We start from the raw sequence: 15670 nt of genomic DNA, 5'->3' as shown, positions 1-15670 counted from the left end.
GATAACCAGTTTTACCAAAAAAACCACTGTGTTATTATGCACACTGTCGCTAAGAGAAAGAGGTGGTCTCGACACAAAAAAAATATTGCCTCTTTTTTTAAAACAATTCGCGAAGCTTGGCTTTACTACCGGCCTCCTGGAATGTCACGCACACATATGCGTCTCATCGCCCTTGCTAGTTTTGCATCCCTTTCACAAGGTTGAATAAAAGAAAAAAATGCGCAAATATTTCAAATCGTCCAACTACTGCAACGTGTTACAAAAAAACTGATAATCTATGTCAAGCGAAGGAACACAAACACGCCTGCTTGGGGATGCTCTTGCTTTCACAAAGTGTGTGCATAGTGTAGGAACCTTTTGCCCCTGTCTCCCGTGATGTTTAATATTTCCCTCAGCCTCTGAATTTACTCTCGTGGATTAAGTAGTTGAAATTGCTGATTGATAGGTTCGGAGCTTTTGAGAGTAAGGGTTTCAATGCTGGAGGTTTTCCACGAGCATTGCGCTTTCTTCTCTCCCCCACGTGTTCAAGACACCGTAGATTGGCGATGTGTTGAGCAAATATTTTGTTTCTTAGAGCATGTTGTTTAGATGCCAGTTACATCTAGTGCTAAAACATGATATAATAATGAACTGATGCTGTAGTGCCAACACTCACTTTCCGAACACACACGCACGGAATAAGCGGTAGGCGATCTTTTGAAAGATTGTTTTTCTCAGCTACACCACAACCAAACTCTTGACATGCCCGCCCGGGCTATTCTTGGAGCCCAACTTTTACTAGTGGGCGATATATTTCACAGCTAGTCATGGGACACTTTATACGAAAAACAGCAACCACCAAAATTTAACTAAAGTGGATCAATCGCGATCGTTCATTGTATACTGGTTTTCGTCGCTAACCCAATATACGGGACGCGTGCTGACTTTTAAATCAATGCAATGTGCAGCTCCAGCGAGAATCATGCTTATACGCTAGACATACTTTTCAAAAAACCTACGCACGAGGATTCGCCGAGCGACTTCAAATAAGATGACGTAGCTCCTGTGGAGATTTAAGTACTTGTACATCCCGAAGAAGACGGGCTTGATCGCGAAGACCACAATGACGTCTTGAAACATTTTAAAATTGCTGGAAAGGGTAAAAATGACAATATTCAGGATAGTACGCCAACTACACCGTAGTGCTATAGATCTTTTTATTTCCAATTGCTCGTGTATTTTTTTAGCACCTTTCATTTTTGTGCGGATAATGTTCAGGCGTTCATCGTTGCATCATTGTTTCTTATCAAGGAGTACACACAGAAGCAAAATGGGGCATTCAAATCCTACAGATGGGCTCGTGCGGCATCGCTCGGCTGCAATGGCGTCAAAGCGTTCATCGTTGCATATAGTCTCATATACTAACTCACATACCATCCTATACCATCCTATTGAATGGCCATCCTTCGTGGGTCACGGCCTGACGTTCCTGTGAGTCTTGATGCTGGGATTCTATTTAGTTTGGTAAACTGAAACTAAGTTGAGTTTTTTTGGAAGAGCTTACGCGGGAAGAACACCAGTTGAAAATAATTTGAAAAAACTTGTGCTTCAGAAACTTCACATATTTGTATCAGGACTTTGTGTGCATGACTTTTAACGCTTTCATTGTTGCATCTGATACGATAGCAGCATTGTTAACCTCCAAAATGGCATCTTATTTTTCAGACGGATGTAAGCAATATTTGTTTGATCGAAACAGCGTTTATCTTTACCATCGATACACCTGCCCAATACAGAGAGCTACGCATTACGTCCAGGAACTATACAAATAACCTTTTCACCCGTACCTACTATAGGTATAATCAAATGTGAGATATATAATAATGAATTACTTGAACCGTGTAAAAAATACACACAAGCTTTCACTCACACGCAAGACATCAACTGGAGATAGGCTGTAGGTCACATTTCTATGTTATGGTATCGCAGTTTATTTGCTTACTTGCGGTAAAAATAATCCTCGTCATATCCATCAAAGAGGTCGCCCGCTTTTTCGGGGAGAGTTATAAATGCAGTGTCATTCTCGTTATAGTAGACTTCGACCAGTTCTTCATCGACTCGAGGCAGCGGTGGCAGAATTTGCAATCCGTCTCGGGAAGTATTCATACACATTCGTAGCGATTTCTCCAATTATCCTGTATGGCGTCTTGCGAATGTGGCGACCACTGTGATCTCTTCTAAGCATGATGTCATTTCAACTTCAGCATGTGTGTGGGAGGATTTTTTTCATGCCTGGTATCGCTTTACGACAGCGCTATTTTTTTTTCTTTTTTTGCTGAGGTCACTGCAAGAGCCTGATACTCGGCGGTTGTCGCGAGGCCCGTACTAGGAAACGCTCGGAATTTTCACGCTCCTAGGGTTTTAACTGCTTTTTTTCTGAAGCCACTGGGCATTTCGACGATGATCGTCGGTCGCCGCGATGCACGCACGCACTAACGGTCTCATTGCTATTTTTGGAATTGATATTTTTTTTTTCAGGAACGGGGAACGTCCGGCCAGTAACAACCGTTCCATTGTTAAACAGTAATACACCATAAAGCCTGACATGCGAAAACACAGAGTGGAGCAAATGTAATGTATACATAGTACTATCAATGAATAGGCAACAAAAAATGCGCGCTGAGACTCGTTGCATTTTGTTGAACAAATTGTCCAAACACTGATCTCGCACGAGATAATAATAGAGCTGGTTTTGATGAACTAATACTTCTGATTAATACCTACAATAATAGTAAGTAAAATTTGTAATAAAATCCTGCAAACCCCTAAACTGTAAGAAAATGTTAAATTCAGAGTGCGAAATAAATTTTTTTTTTCACCACAACCTCGGTATTTTTACTGCAACTAAAAGCATAGTGGATAAACCCATTTAAAAAAAATTTAAAAGGGAATACACCACAGTTGTGTCATGCGAAAAGAATGTATTTGAAAGAAAACGTTTCTCTTGTAATGACAAAGATTGTCCCGTTTTTAAGAGAAATACCAAAAGGAGTTGTATTCATTTTTAAGACCACGTTTTCTGATTGAGAACTTTTCTTGGTTATTTATAATTGCCGTGCAACACATTTCGACAATTGTGCAGTGCCCCTAGCCGAAGGTTAACTTCGGGAAAGTGTGGCCAGTGGAGATCACAATGAATTCTGTCAATCCGAAAAAAAAACAATATTAATTGGGATAACCAACTATGTTTTCATTCTCAATCACAGGCCAGAAGTATACAATTGACACTCAAAAACTCAAGCAATGAAATAACTTCTACAGGAACAAATTTTCCTACTCTTCAGTTATACCTCATATTTAAACATTAGGTCATTACATTTTGTCTTGAACTAAATCTACAGGTTTCTCAGGAACATTGAAAAGTAGGCAATGGAGATTTTAAAGATGGTGTAACGTTTTATCCTTTTTTTACATGATTTGAAATGTTATTCCAGATTTAATGCACTACTACATTTAATAAACGTTTGAATATGAGTATTTAGGGCGACGGGTCAGTTTAAATATACATCCATGGCAGCAGGGTGTCCCTTTCCATGAGTTTAAAAATGTATGAAAAAGCTCAATGAGTTTTACCCCCAGGGGGAAAAAAACAGCGCAGAGACGGGGACTAACGGACGAAAAGACAGTACAAGCGCTGTGTTTTTCTTGTACTGTCTTTTCGTCCGTTAGTCCCCGTCTCTGCGCTGTTTTTTAAAAGTCCCCGTTTAAAAGTCCCCGTGCGCTGTTTTTTTTAGTCCCCGTCTCTGCGCGCGCTACCTGTAACAATTTTTCTCACCCCTATCACCTATTGCATGAGATAAACGTTTTCAAAGTAATTCTAAATAGAATTATTGAGTAAAACTCGACTAAAGCTCGGGATTGGGCTAGTTGGTTTGACATCTGAGGGGAAAAAAACAGCGCAGAGACGGGGACTAACGGACGAAAAGACAGTACAAGAAAAACACAGCGCTTGTACTGTCTTTTCGTCCGTTAGTCCCCGTCTCTGCGCTGTTTTTTTCCCCTCAGATGTCAAACCAACTAGCCCAATCCCGAGCTTTAGTCGAGTTTTACTCAATAATTCTATTTAGAATTACTTTGAAAACGTTTATCTCATGCAATAGGTGATAGGGGTGAGAAAAATTGTTTTCAACAAGCATATGAGGCCGGCAACATGATAAACAAGGAATGTATACTCAAAACAGATAACGAAAGTTTCTGCTCAATTGATTCCCATGTGTATGTGTCAACAAATACATCTTCGCCACAACTGTTCCCGTAGAATATGATTTTCACAAGAAGACAAAATTTGAAGGTATCAACACTAGCTAGATAGTGCATCAAAAAACGAAGACTATCTTCACTCTACACTAGTAAAGGTTGGAGTACAAATAAACATTATTCGTTCCGCAGTTATACAACAACTTAAACATTGCCATATTTCTTCCGGTACCGAGTCAGGACCCACCGGTACCAGACAATACAGCAGTTACATACAGTGTCTTTTGATATACTATAAAGTTAAACTACGCGGCTGGTCTTTGAGTTTGTTCCAAAATATTTATTTTGCTGACTTGATGCGCATCGGAGATTTTACTGTCGTAATCCAGCGTGGGCCGTGCAAATATTTTGCTCGCCATGAGCGTTACGTACGGCGTACCATTTTGTGTTTTTTATATTTGTGCTTTCGTAAAAAAAGCCCAAAACGTTTTGTTGGGTTCGCTCAAATATATTATCTGCGTTATTCACATCATGTGATACCGAAGCTTACTTGCGGGATGAAGCGGGCTATTATTAAGTCCGTAAGTAAATACCAATACGGTGTTTTGTAAAATCCGGTGATGGGCCCAATTATTGAACGAATATTTTCACGTTTAAGGTAATACAATACGGCTCTTTCTGTGCGGGCATTTGTTTACCCACATTTATTACTGAACATTCTTATCGAGACAGCAAAGAAATAAATAACCTACCAATAGGCTCACCTCATCCGGTTGCAATGCTAAAATTGGTTTCTGCTCCCGTATAACAGTAAAATTGGTTTTCGTAGAGATATGTACATACATCTAGCGTTGCTCAGTTCAATGAAATTAACTCTCCACAAAATTTTACGCCCGGACTTTAACCGAAGTGAGCATTTTCAAATGTCATATTTGAAAATGAAGAAGGGAGCGCGCCAAGTGAATGTATTTTTTCGTGTACTAATCCTAGCCACTTTGAAAAATTGCTACTAAAACAACTACAATAACGCCTCTTTTTCTAGAGCAGCAGTGGTGCATGAAGTATTTGTAAATAAAAAAAATATTATTAATATTACCAGTACTAAAGTATTACCAATATTACCAAAGTATTACCAAATATTACCAATATTAAAACTATTACCATAATAAAATACGAAAATATTTATAAAAATTGGGAATGAAAGAAATAGACACAAAATGAATAACGAAGTCTTGCTTAGTACATGTACACTAAACCAGTTATTACAGCAAGTGTTACGGTGACAGAGTCTGCATAATAATGCTGAAAAAGAACGTCTCACACTTTTGGGGGCTGTGGCGGTGGTAACACGTCGTCGTTGTTGACTACTACCGCTGGTGGCTGGTGCACATGTCGCGGGGCGGCCCAGGCATCCGAAAACACTCACGCCGCCATCGTGACCCGAGTGTTATTTTTTGTGCGAAGAAGGAATGCGGGAGTTTCTAACCAGTACTTGTTGCCGTAGCGTTCCCGCATTCTGTTTGACTGCGGCTTGAGCCCAAGTTCTCGATTATGAAACGTCGAATCCAGAGACCAGTCGAGTTGCGCTGGTCTGCCATGTTATCGTGTGCATGACTTTATCACGGTACCACTCGATCGTTTTCCCGTTTTTATAGAGCAATGCCGACCCTTGTTCCTCCTCTTTTTCCAAACCTTCACTTGTGACTCCTGCTAATGCTGCCTGTTCTTTTTGCAACCAGTCGTGGTCATTCGCGCGCGCTACCTGTAAGTCTTTCGTGCAATTTTGTGTTTCCCGAGAAGGCCTTTTAGGATAATATTGTTTTCTGACCGCAACTTTTCGTTATCTTAGGTGGTGTTTTTCAGCTTATGTTCAAGAGATACACCTTCGCTTTTTGTGATGAAAATTTCCATTTGGTATAGCGGGTAAACAATACTAAAACTCTCGATTTCGTGTTTTCAAGAAACAAATCAAAATTTTTAAAATGGCGAACTAGAACAATGGCGACAATTATTAAAAGGCAGGCATCCAAACTACCTCACACAGTACATATTGTTAGAAATTTTAGACCATTGCTGAAAATAAACATGAATGGCGCCTTCTCGAGGCAATTAATGCCCATGTCTGTTTGTTACAAAAGGGGTGACTTTTTTAACCATTTTGTGAATGTAAAAGGCACAGGCCTGCAATATTGGAGAATGAGATATTGTCCTAAATAAATACATTGGGTTTAAAAATAGTGTTCCGCGAGTAACAAATTGTGTTTATTTTATTTTTACAGGGCGTATTATTTATCCTTTTTTCTGTCTATATCCCACCTCAGACATAAGGCGGCGGCCTCTATAGTGCGTGGCGGGTGCTTACTCAAGGGCATAGTCCGGTTGGAAAATGTTTGTAACTTCGCCGACAAGCTAAAGGCAACTTTATGCCGCAGGAGTATCAGATATATTATATAAAACTATGTGACACTTCTAATAATTTCGACGTTCAAAACGCCTAATAAACCTGATTTGTTTTCTTACAGGATCTACTTGGTATCAAAAGTGTTGGAAAAATATATTTGATTTATGGCTTAAAATTTAAACCTCATTCACTACAAGTTCCTACACGTTTTCAATAACTTTCATTAGAGCATATTTAAAATCTGCGAGATGACTTGTCCAGAATTTTAATGAAATTACTTACCTTGGGATGTTCGGCAAGCGGCGGAACGCCGTAATAGTTATGATGGTACGAACATGAAGCGCAAGTTATTAAAAATACCAACCCTCTTTACTAGTTCCATATCAAATATATAGAGGCAAATGTACTATCAAAGCAGCGCATACCCGAACAAAAACTGCAACAGCACCGATATTTTTGCCGCAGTTTTTTGCGGTAACAAATGATAAATACAAAAATCCAGGAGCGAAATTTTAATGTGGAGCGGTATAAAAAACGCAAGCAATCTTGCAGCCGTGTACCGGGCTGATTGCCAAATTACCTGCGGACTCACACATTCCGCCAGTATTTGTGTAAAAGACGGCATCGCCACCAGGGCTTTTTCGTGAAGCACCATAGAATACCATATTTTCCGCCGTATCGATATAATCAAAAACTAAGCCCATGAAGAGTGACCATGCTCCACATTAATAAACCCTGAAGCTTATTTCAATCAGCGCGTCTTTAGCGACGTGCACGTTTTTTAAGGAAGCTGCCCAACGTTGTCAAGCTGTACCGGTGCGACAAAACAGCAAACATTCCACTACACATGAATAAATCCATAACCCTTTTCCACCTCCTGCCATTTCTTCTTTCACTGTTAAGTAAGCATCGAGGCCAATTAGGTATACCATTTCTTCAGCTTCCCTGCGTGCAAGTCTGGCCTTTTGTGGACCGCGAAATCGGCATCGAAAAGAGTGCGAGTAAAAAGTTTTATCGGCTTTTCTTGCCAATGCCCGAACGTGTACTGCGCCGCTAATTGAAAATATTGTGAAAGAGCTCCGCTATATGTCCATCTGCCGAACTTCGCCAAGTGTTTTTACGGCTACAGAAAGCAATGTAAGAAGCATTTTGCGTTATTATCTGAGGCAAAAGATACATATTATTATACAATTAATATTTTGTCAAAGTATTTAATTTAGTGGATTCATTGAAGTCACTGCGCGCAGGTTTACGTCCTTGAACACAACGACTTAAAAAAACACTAGATGGTTCACCGCACACAATTCATTCAATTCTTGACAATAAAAAAATGGGTTGTGAACCAACACAAGGTCCCGGCATGCGCTCTGAGTCTGAAGCGCAAAACTTACAGTGGCTCGATTGCCCCTGTCAGGCGGAAGTGTAGCACTCGCTTCTTTTGATTTACGGGGCCGAAAAGGTGACTTAACTACGGCGCCAGCCGCCATGGCACGCCAGTGCACTCCCGCGTCCGTAGAGGCAAGTACAGATAAACACACCCACCCACAGAGGAATGCACACGCGTGGAAGCCCACACACGTTCTCACGCACAGACACGCACGCACGCACACACAGCTTCGGTCTCGGGTCTTGCTAGAAAGCCTTATTGAGCCACCCTGCGAGGCAAGGGCATATAAGCGCTACGCGAGGGCGACGTGATAACCATGATAGGGTGTTTAAAGCAGAAATGGAGAGAACTTCATTAATCAGAGGCTAAGTACTGGCCACAGAAGACCTGATGCGTGGGGTAGGGGGAGTCGCGCTACTTGACGCCATTTTATAAACAAAAGCCGGGTGGATGGCAACGAGCGCACGGCTGCTATTTTGCCCAAATATAAACCGTTTGTCCGCTAAGCGCAAAATCATATTAGCGTACCGCCCATGCGAAGAGAGAACAGCGCCCATAAATAGATTACGCTAATTATTTTTATATTAAAATTTATAGATGTATATATATCTATATATATATATATATATATATATATATTTATATATATATATATATATAAATATATATATATATATATATATATATATATATATATATATATATATATATATATATATATATATATATATATATATATATATATATATATATATATATATATATATAAATATATATATATATATATATTGAGTAGCAAACCTTTGAAGATGGTAGAGAACACAGGAAAAGACAACTTGGAACAGGGTAGACGCACGATTGTCGCCAACTTTTCATGAAGAGATTTGCCTTCGTCAGGGCGACCTCTCGCCCTGCTGGTGCACTTTATATAGGGGTAGGTCCCCAGGTGAGAGGAGGGAAGGAAAGAAGGAAGTGTAATTGAGAAAGCGGATTAGTTTGGGAGTAGGTCAGGGAAGATATTGAGGAGGAAAGAAGGTTGTATAGGTTGAGCAGTGAATTAGGTGTGAGGGAGGGAAGCCGGGGGTTGATATTCAAGGAAATACTCCGAGAGAAATGATGAGAGGGTGATTGTTAACGCGCCGCGCGGCATATCGATAGGTTCTCAGAACCGCCGAAATTAGAACAGGCGGTGAGAGGGGTTCTTATCAGAAACTATCTGCAAGCCACAGGTGAAAAGAAAAGGTTGAGAAGGGGGGAATAACCATGTGACAGAAAAAAGAAAAAAAATAAGAGACGAAAACCACACAAACACACACAAACCCAAAAGAGAAAGCAATAACGCAACAACTTAAATGGCACGTGTCGCCCACAGAAACATTCTTGAAACTGGCCTGTCCTGAGAATCAAAAACGAAAAGATAAAGTTAGAGTGACGTACGGGGCACAAGAGAAAGCGGATAAAAAATTAAAAAAGAATAAAATGGAAATCCAAAAGCAAAGGTTAGAGGGAAGCGGGCGCGTACTAAACTGGAAGCTAAGGAATGATAACGAAAGGAATTAGGTGACCAGGTAAAGGGGAGAGGGATGGCTTATAGTCTTTGGATAAGCTATATGCAAAATAATGCTGATGATGTATTCCCTGTGAATGTCGGTAGGATTCGATGTTGCCCCTAGACACACTAATTCCAGCAGGTTCAAATGTGTGGAATTTGTGAATTAAATAAGATTCTCGGTATTTCCTGTCCCTAGGTGACTTAAAGTTTGACTGATGTATATAAAACTTAAGGACATCAAAATTGTGGCCTTGTTGCTTAAAATGCTTTTCTACAGCTATGGAGGATTTGCTAAGAGTATCTGCCGTGACCATTAAGAAGTAGGCTCATAGGTTGACTGGTTTCGCTTATATACTGTTTGTGGCACATTGAGCATTCCAACATATACACAATGGTCGATGAAGTGCACGTAAAACTTGAATTAATCTTGTGGACATAATTATTGGCTGTGCTTTTTACAATGCAGTCTGTCTGCAGGTGCGTGCAAGTCTTGCATGTGGGACGAGAGTTGCTGGCTATGTCTGGGTGCTTTGAAGTCCCTATATATGCATCTACTAAAATATTTTTTTAGATTCGTGTTTCTCCGGTAGGTAACCCTTGGTGCTTCCGGGAACGACTTTTTAAGTCGGTCGTTACTGACTAAAATGGGGTAGTATTTCCGCACTATATTGTTTACGTTAGGGAGGGCGTTTTAAAACTTAGTTATTAGGGCAGGTGGCCTGGCGCTTTCTTTTTGTCGCTGTTTGTTGAGCACGTCAACCCTTTTGAAATATGACGCATGTTGGTACGCCTGGCCGAGCGATCTTTTCGGGTGGTTCCTGTTCATAAGGGTGGAATTTAATTCATCTAGATGCTTTACTTAGGCAATGTCATCACTCCGTACTCTTCTAAGACTGGTGGCTCTTCCTAAAAAGCTCCCTTGCTTGCAGTGTCTCGGGTGTTGGCTTTTATATTCTAGGTACTGCTGCCTGTCTGTTGGTTTTCTGAAAAGTGTAGTTTTAGACAACAGTAAACTTCTACAAAATCATATATAGCGAATAAGAGTGTAAATGAGGGGATCGTTGAATGTAGACAGAAATAAAGGTTGGCAGTCAAGAAAACCTCGGAAATCATAGGGGAGGATGTGGTAGCTAATCAGAACAGATAAGGAGTCTGGAAAGAAATAAATAAAGAAAGACAGAAAGTGGAGAAAAAAGGCCCGTCGGGTGGGATCTGAAGCCACGACCTCCACAATACGGACGTCGTGGGTTGGGATCTTGGCACCAGACGCGTATTGTGGAGGTCGTGGGTTCGGACCCCACCCGGCAGGCTTTTTTCCTCCACTTTCTTTCTTTCAAAATTTCTTATCTGTTCAATGACCTACCATATCCTCCCCTGTGCTTTTCGAGGTTTTCTTGAGTGCCAACTTTTATTTCTGTCTGAATTCAACGAGCCTCATTTCCATAGCTCGTTTTACTCAATATAGCAATATTCAATGTAGCCAGCGCTGTAAAACGGCAGGAATAAAACAACGGGTCTGTGTAAGTAAATAAGCAGTTCTAGGAGGAACTTAGTGAGCAACCTTAAGTAGTAGCTGCTATCCAAAAGAGCTGTCGTGAAGAGATCAACACGCATCGCGTCTATATTGTATAAACACCAGACAGCGCTTTCCATGCTAGTACCAAGGGAAACTCGTGTTCTGCCGAAAAACCCGGCTGAGGCATTGCCTTTATCAGTTTGGTGTTAACATATCACTCAGAATGTTAAGCGGACGTGGTAGAACGCATATATTGCGTGAGAGAGCAACATTGGCTAACAAAGTTGTAGTGAATGGGAGAGCGCTGCGCACACGGCTTTTATTCGAATTGATTAAAGCATGGATCTTTTTACTACTGATGGCCAGTTCGATTTCCGATTTACCATGAAGGCTGCAGACATAATGGCTTTACAAATAAAGTGTATAAGTTTATTTTCCGCATGAATGAGCTGTTTTGGCGGACACAATATTTCCACCTGAAAAATTTCCGTGAACACACAAGGGCACGTCATGTGACCTGGGCGCAAGGGTCTAACAATAAGAGAACTTTACGTTATTAGGCCTAGGCTAAGGGATAAGGAAGGTATCAAGTCTAATAAAGAGACATCTAAGCAAGTGGTAGTTATAACACTATGAACAACACGACTAAGCGTAGTATCGCCAAATTTTGTAGTCCTACTGACTGTACTGCGTTATGGATAAAACAAGTGACCAGGAGTGGATAAGCAGTGCTAGAAAACAAATAAGGGCGAGATATAGTATTACAAACAAAAAATAAATGATACAAATAAAGCCGCACGCTTTGCAGTTGCCAAATATTTATATACGCGCTTTTTTCATGTACCAAGACGGCTACGCGGTCAAGCAAAACAATGCACACCCATTAGCTGTAACGGGCTAGCATAAAAGTTGTCAGAGCGCGTGAAGAACCAGCCCTAGAAGAAACATGGGGTGTAGGAACAAGTACTATATATCTGCGAAAGAGCCCAGTGAAACGAAGAGATCTGCGCCCATTGCCCTATTATAAATAAATAACTGATATTGCTTCCGCTCTAAATTCCCTTGTACCCTCCTATTCAGCGAGAAAGCTGCTGCCGCATTGGCTGCATTTTTTTATATGGAAAGTGGCCCCCGCGAGTTAGGTTGCATGTTCAAAGGCAAATCGGGCGCGAAAACTAATACTGTCTGCAACAAGACGAACTGATAAAATACCCGTACACGCAATTCTCTGGTAATAAATATTTAGCAGACGGTGGTTTTTCTTCTTGCAGCCGGCCCGCTTTGCGTTCTCGGACAAAGGTACATTGCACCAGCTGTGCCACTACGTTGTAGAAGTCTCCTCGGCATGGGAATAAGCAGCGCTACCTTGCGCAATAGTGGGAGAGATTAATAACTTCGCACAAAGCGGAGTAAGGCAAACACAGCTGTGGACATTCCTCGATTACTGAGTATATAAACTGCAGTGTGTTTTGCATACGGCCACGCTCCTTATCGTTCTCGCAAGAAAACTGATGATGCTTTGGATTTAAATCTCGGCGAGTATAGGTGGTTTCTTCGTGTGGATAACAACACATGCCGGCACATAAGGGTCGAGAGGTAGAATCGGCGAACAAGACGCTGTGACGCAAAAGAGAGGAGGGAAGGAGGGACACAGCAGGGACACAGGCCCGTGCATGACGTATTCCGGATCTAAAATTTTATGTGTGCCTGAAGAAGACTCCCAAGAAGACGATTAGTGTTTGAAAGAGAGTAGTATGCGGGACCAAAACGAAGTGACACAAATAGAGCTGCGTCCACTGCTCTTATAGAGTGTGCTTTTTATTTATTTCACCGACGCGGCTTTTTTTTTTTCAAAAGGCTTCAGATGCATTGAATGCACTTGTACAGGTGAAATAGTAGTATCCGAGAGATTATGCGTCATGCTGGTGAGCAACTAACTCATGAGAGAGTAATTTTATTTAACAAAGCTGAAGGACATAAAAAGACGGCGAACATTTTTTTACACTAAGTAATTAGGGTACTGATTTTTTATTTAGAATTCAAGAAGGCTTCAGATGGATGGACTCTACCGACTTAGGTTTAAAAAGAGTTTGCTAGAGGAGTGCTGAAATACTGATGTGGAAAAGAGAGCAATACCCGCTAACCACGCCAAGTGACACGGAGTGATCTTCACGCATTGCCCGGACAAAGTTAATTAGCAGGCGCTGGCCTTTACTGCATGTGCTTAGTCGCCCTCGTGTTATTGAAAAAAAAACTGCACACAGACAGCTTTAGGGTAAAGTTGTCTTCGCAGGTTATAGGCATGGTTAGCCGCTACATATTGTGAAAGGCAGAGCAACATTTGCTAGTAGAAGAAGCAATAGTCATAGACGAAGGGGAATGCGCTGAATTGTCCCGCTATTTTCAGGCGTCATACTTTCTTCGTATGGCAGGCATTTATGCTGAATATTGCCTATTGACCCTTCGCAACAACCTTTCGTCACGCCGGCATGTCTACCAGCCGCAGTAGTGATGGAATAAGTAAGCAGTGAATGGGCGTCCTGCGCTGCACATCTAACGATGGTTTTCATGGTCGACCCTGGGCTGCCTGGGCCTCCTGGAATCCATTGCAGCAACAGCAGCCACGGCCGAAGGAGCATGCACTCAATGGTCGTCGTGCTTAGTATTTCCAGGTTGTTGTGTATGTTTTAGTCAACTATTTCGTTCTTTACAATTACTTTGAGTGCTACCGAACCCGGCTTGTTACATGATTAAATTACATACTTGTCGTGAACTTGCCAAAAAACGTTAACGCGTTTGAATTTCTTGTTAAAGAGGAAAGAGAAACTGCATATAAACAGGTGAATGGGAAGCTAAGAAAAGACCAGATGATGAAAGACTTAAAGAACATGAGGATCAATACGAATGCATTACGTTTCTCGTAGGAAATAATGATAGTATGCGTGTAAAGCAGGATCACCTTATAGCAGAACATTAGGCAATAACGGCACAAAATGATTCTCTTGAAACACGTTTTGGTAAACTTGAGCAATATTGTAGGGAAACCAAAGAAGAAATTAAAAGTTTGCAAACGACAAAATTTGAGGACTATACTGGCATGCTATTGTGCATGTGTGATGCAATCGGATATCCTGTGAAATCGGGAGACATAGACACAGTCCGCCGTGTTGTCGCGAAATGAAAGAAAACAATATCTTCGCTCGGCTTTGCAGTCTTGACAAAATTTATTCAACCTCAGAGCCTGGAAATATCGGCTTAGCACTAGTAATGTAAGCTTTTTAAATTCCTACAGCAGTGCAGTTAAAAAGATTAATCACTTGACTGTCGAAAATAGGACACCATTTCAATGGCCATCGCTTACAAGAAGCAGAACAACTTTAAATTTTGCTGGACAGGAAACTGTCACGTACTGGCTAACAAGTTTGAAAATACCAGGGCCTCTCGAATGACTTGTGCCTCCGTCGTTCCATAGTTTATAAACAATAATTAACGACCACCGTAGATACTACCGAGTTCTTGGCATTTTTTAAAAAGTCGTGCTATCTCCTAACAACTTGAAACATTCGCTTAGGTACAGAGATATTCGTTAATTCATTCCAGTTCATGCAACATATGTAAGATAAATGATGCAATTAACCGGTTTACTTGTCTGCCGTACAACAAGTCATCATTCATGTGCATTTCTCAAACATGGATTTGCGGCACACACCATAAGCTCTATTCTTTTTTTAGGTATCACGCACAATCAGGCTCGGTGTCGGTTATCAAACTCGTCCACATGGTGAGGCTGAAATGTTCGTTTCCAGTAACGTTCCTTACAGGCGTAGAATAAATCTTTTCTCAAGCGTACCATATGGTTAATGGGTGCCGACTGAATTCGCCAACGTATTCCTGGACTACATAAAAATGTAATTGTTGGCCATGTGTACTGCTCTTGTATGAGGATTTCTGGAATGCCATGATAAGTTACATCACAAATTACCTTTATACAACAAGTTAAATGCGCTCGTACGGTATACCAGCGTATACCTATTATATATAATTTCTGGCGACTACTCGGCTTTTCCAAGTTACCTCGGTGGCTTCGCCAATGAATTGCTTATGGCTGCTCCAACAAGATATCTGCACCAGCGTTCACAATCTCTTTTAGATGATATCTTTGGCAAATTCATTTCCGCAACTCAGGCTAGCGTAATCCCCAGATACATTACAGATGACTTCCTCGTATGCATCGCATTGCTTGCGAGACGGTCGAGTGTCGACGTCTATTTTGATAGGTGTGTACAGCATCATGACACATTTAGCGATGCCGAAGCTTGGATTGATTGGTCGCGTGATAATTTTGAACCCGACCTGGAGGCTATGCTGCAGGAGTGTCGCGCCACATTTTTGAAGGCGGCAACACCGAATATAAGTTATGTTAATGCAAGAAACTGCAGTCTTTCCCCCCGACCAAAGCTTGACACAAATTTTATGAAGTATTCGTAAAAAGAACTTGCTCCTTCAAAAATAACCAAAAATAAAGCCTTTAAATGCGTTGTTTGGCCGCTTACACTAGAAATATTGCAACAGTTTGAA

This window comes from Haemaphysalis longicornis, unplaced genomic scaffold (assembly GCF_048455015.1).
Source record: "Haemaphysalis longicornis isolate Haplotype H1 unplaced genomic scaffold, Haemaphysalis longicornis Haplotype H1 scaffold_11, whole genome shotgun sequence".
Classification (NCBI taxonomy): Eukaryota; Metazoa; Arthropoda; class Arachnida; order Ixodida; family Ixodidae; genus Haemaphysalis; species Haemaphysalis longicornis.
The sequence above is the reverse complement of the archived record's forward strand: the minus strand, read 5'-3'. Positions refer to the sequence as shown.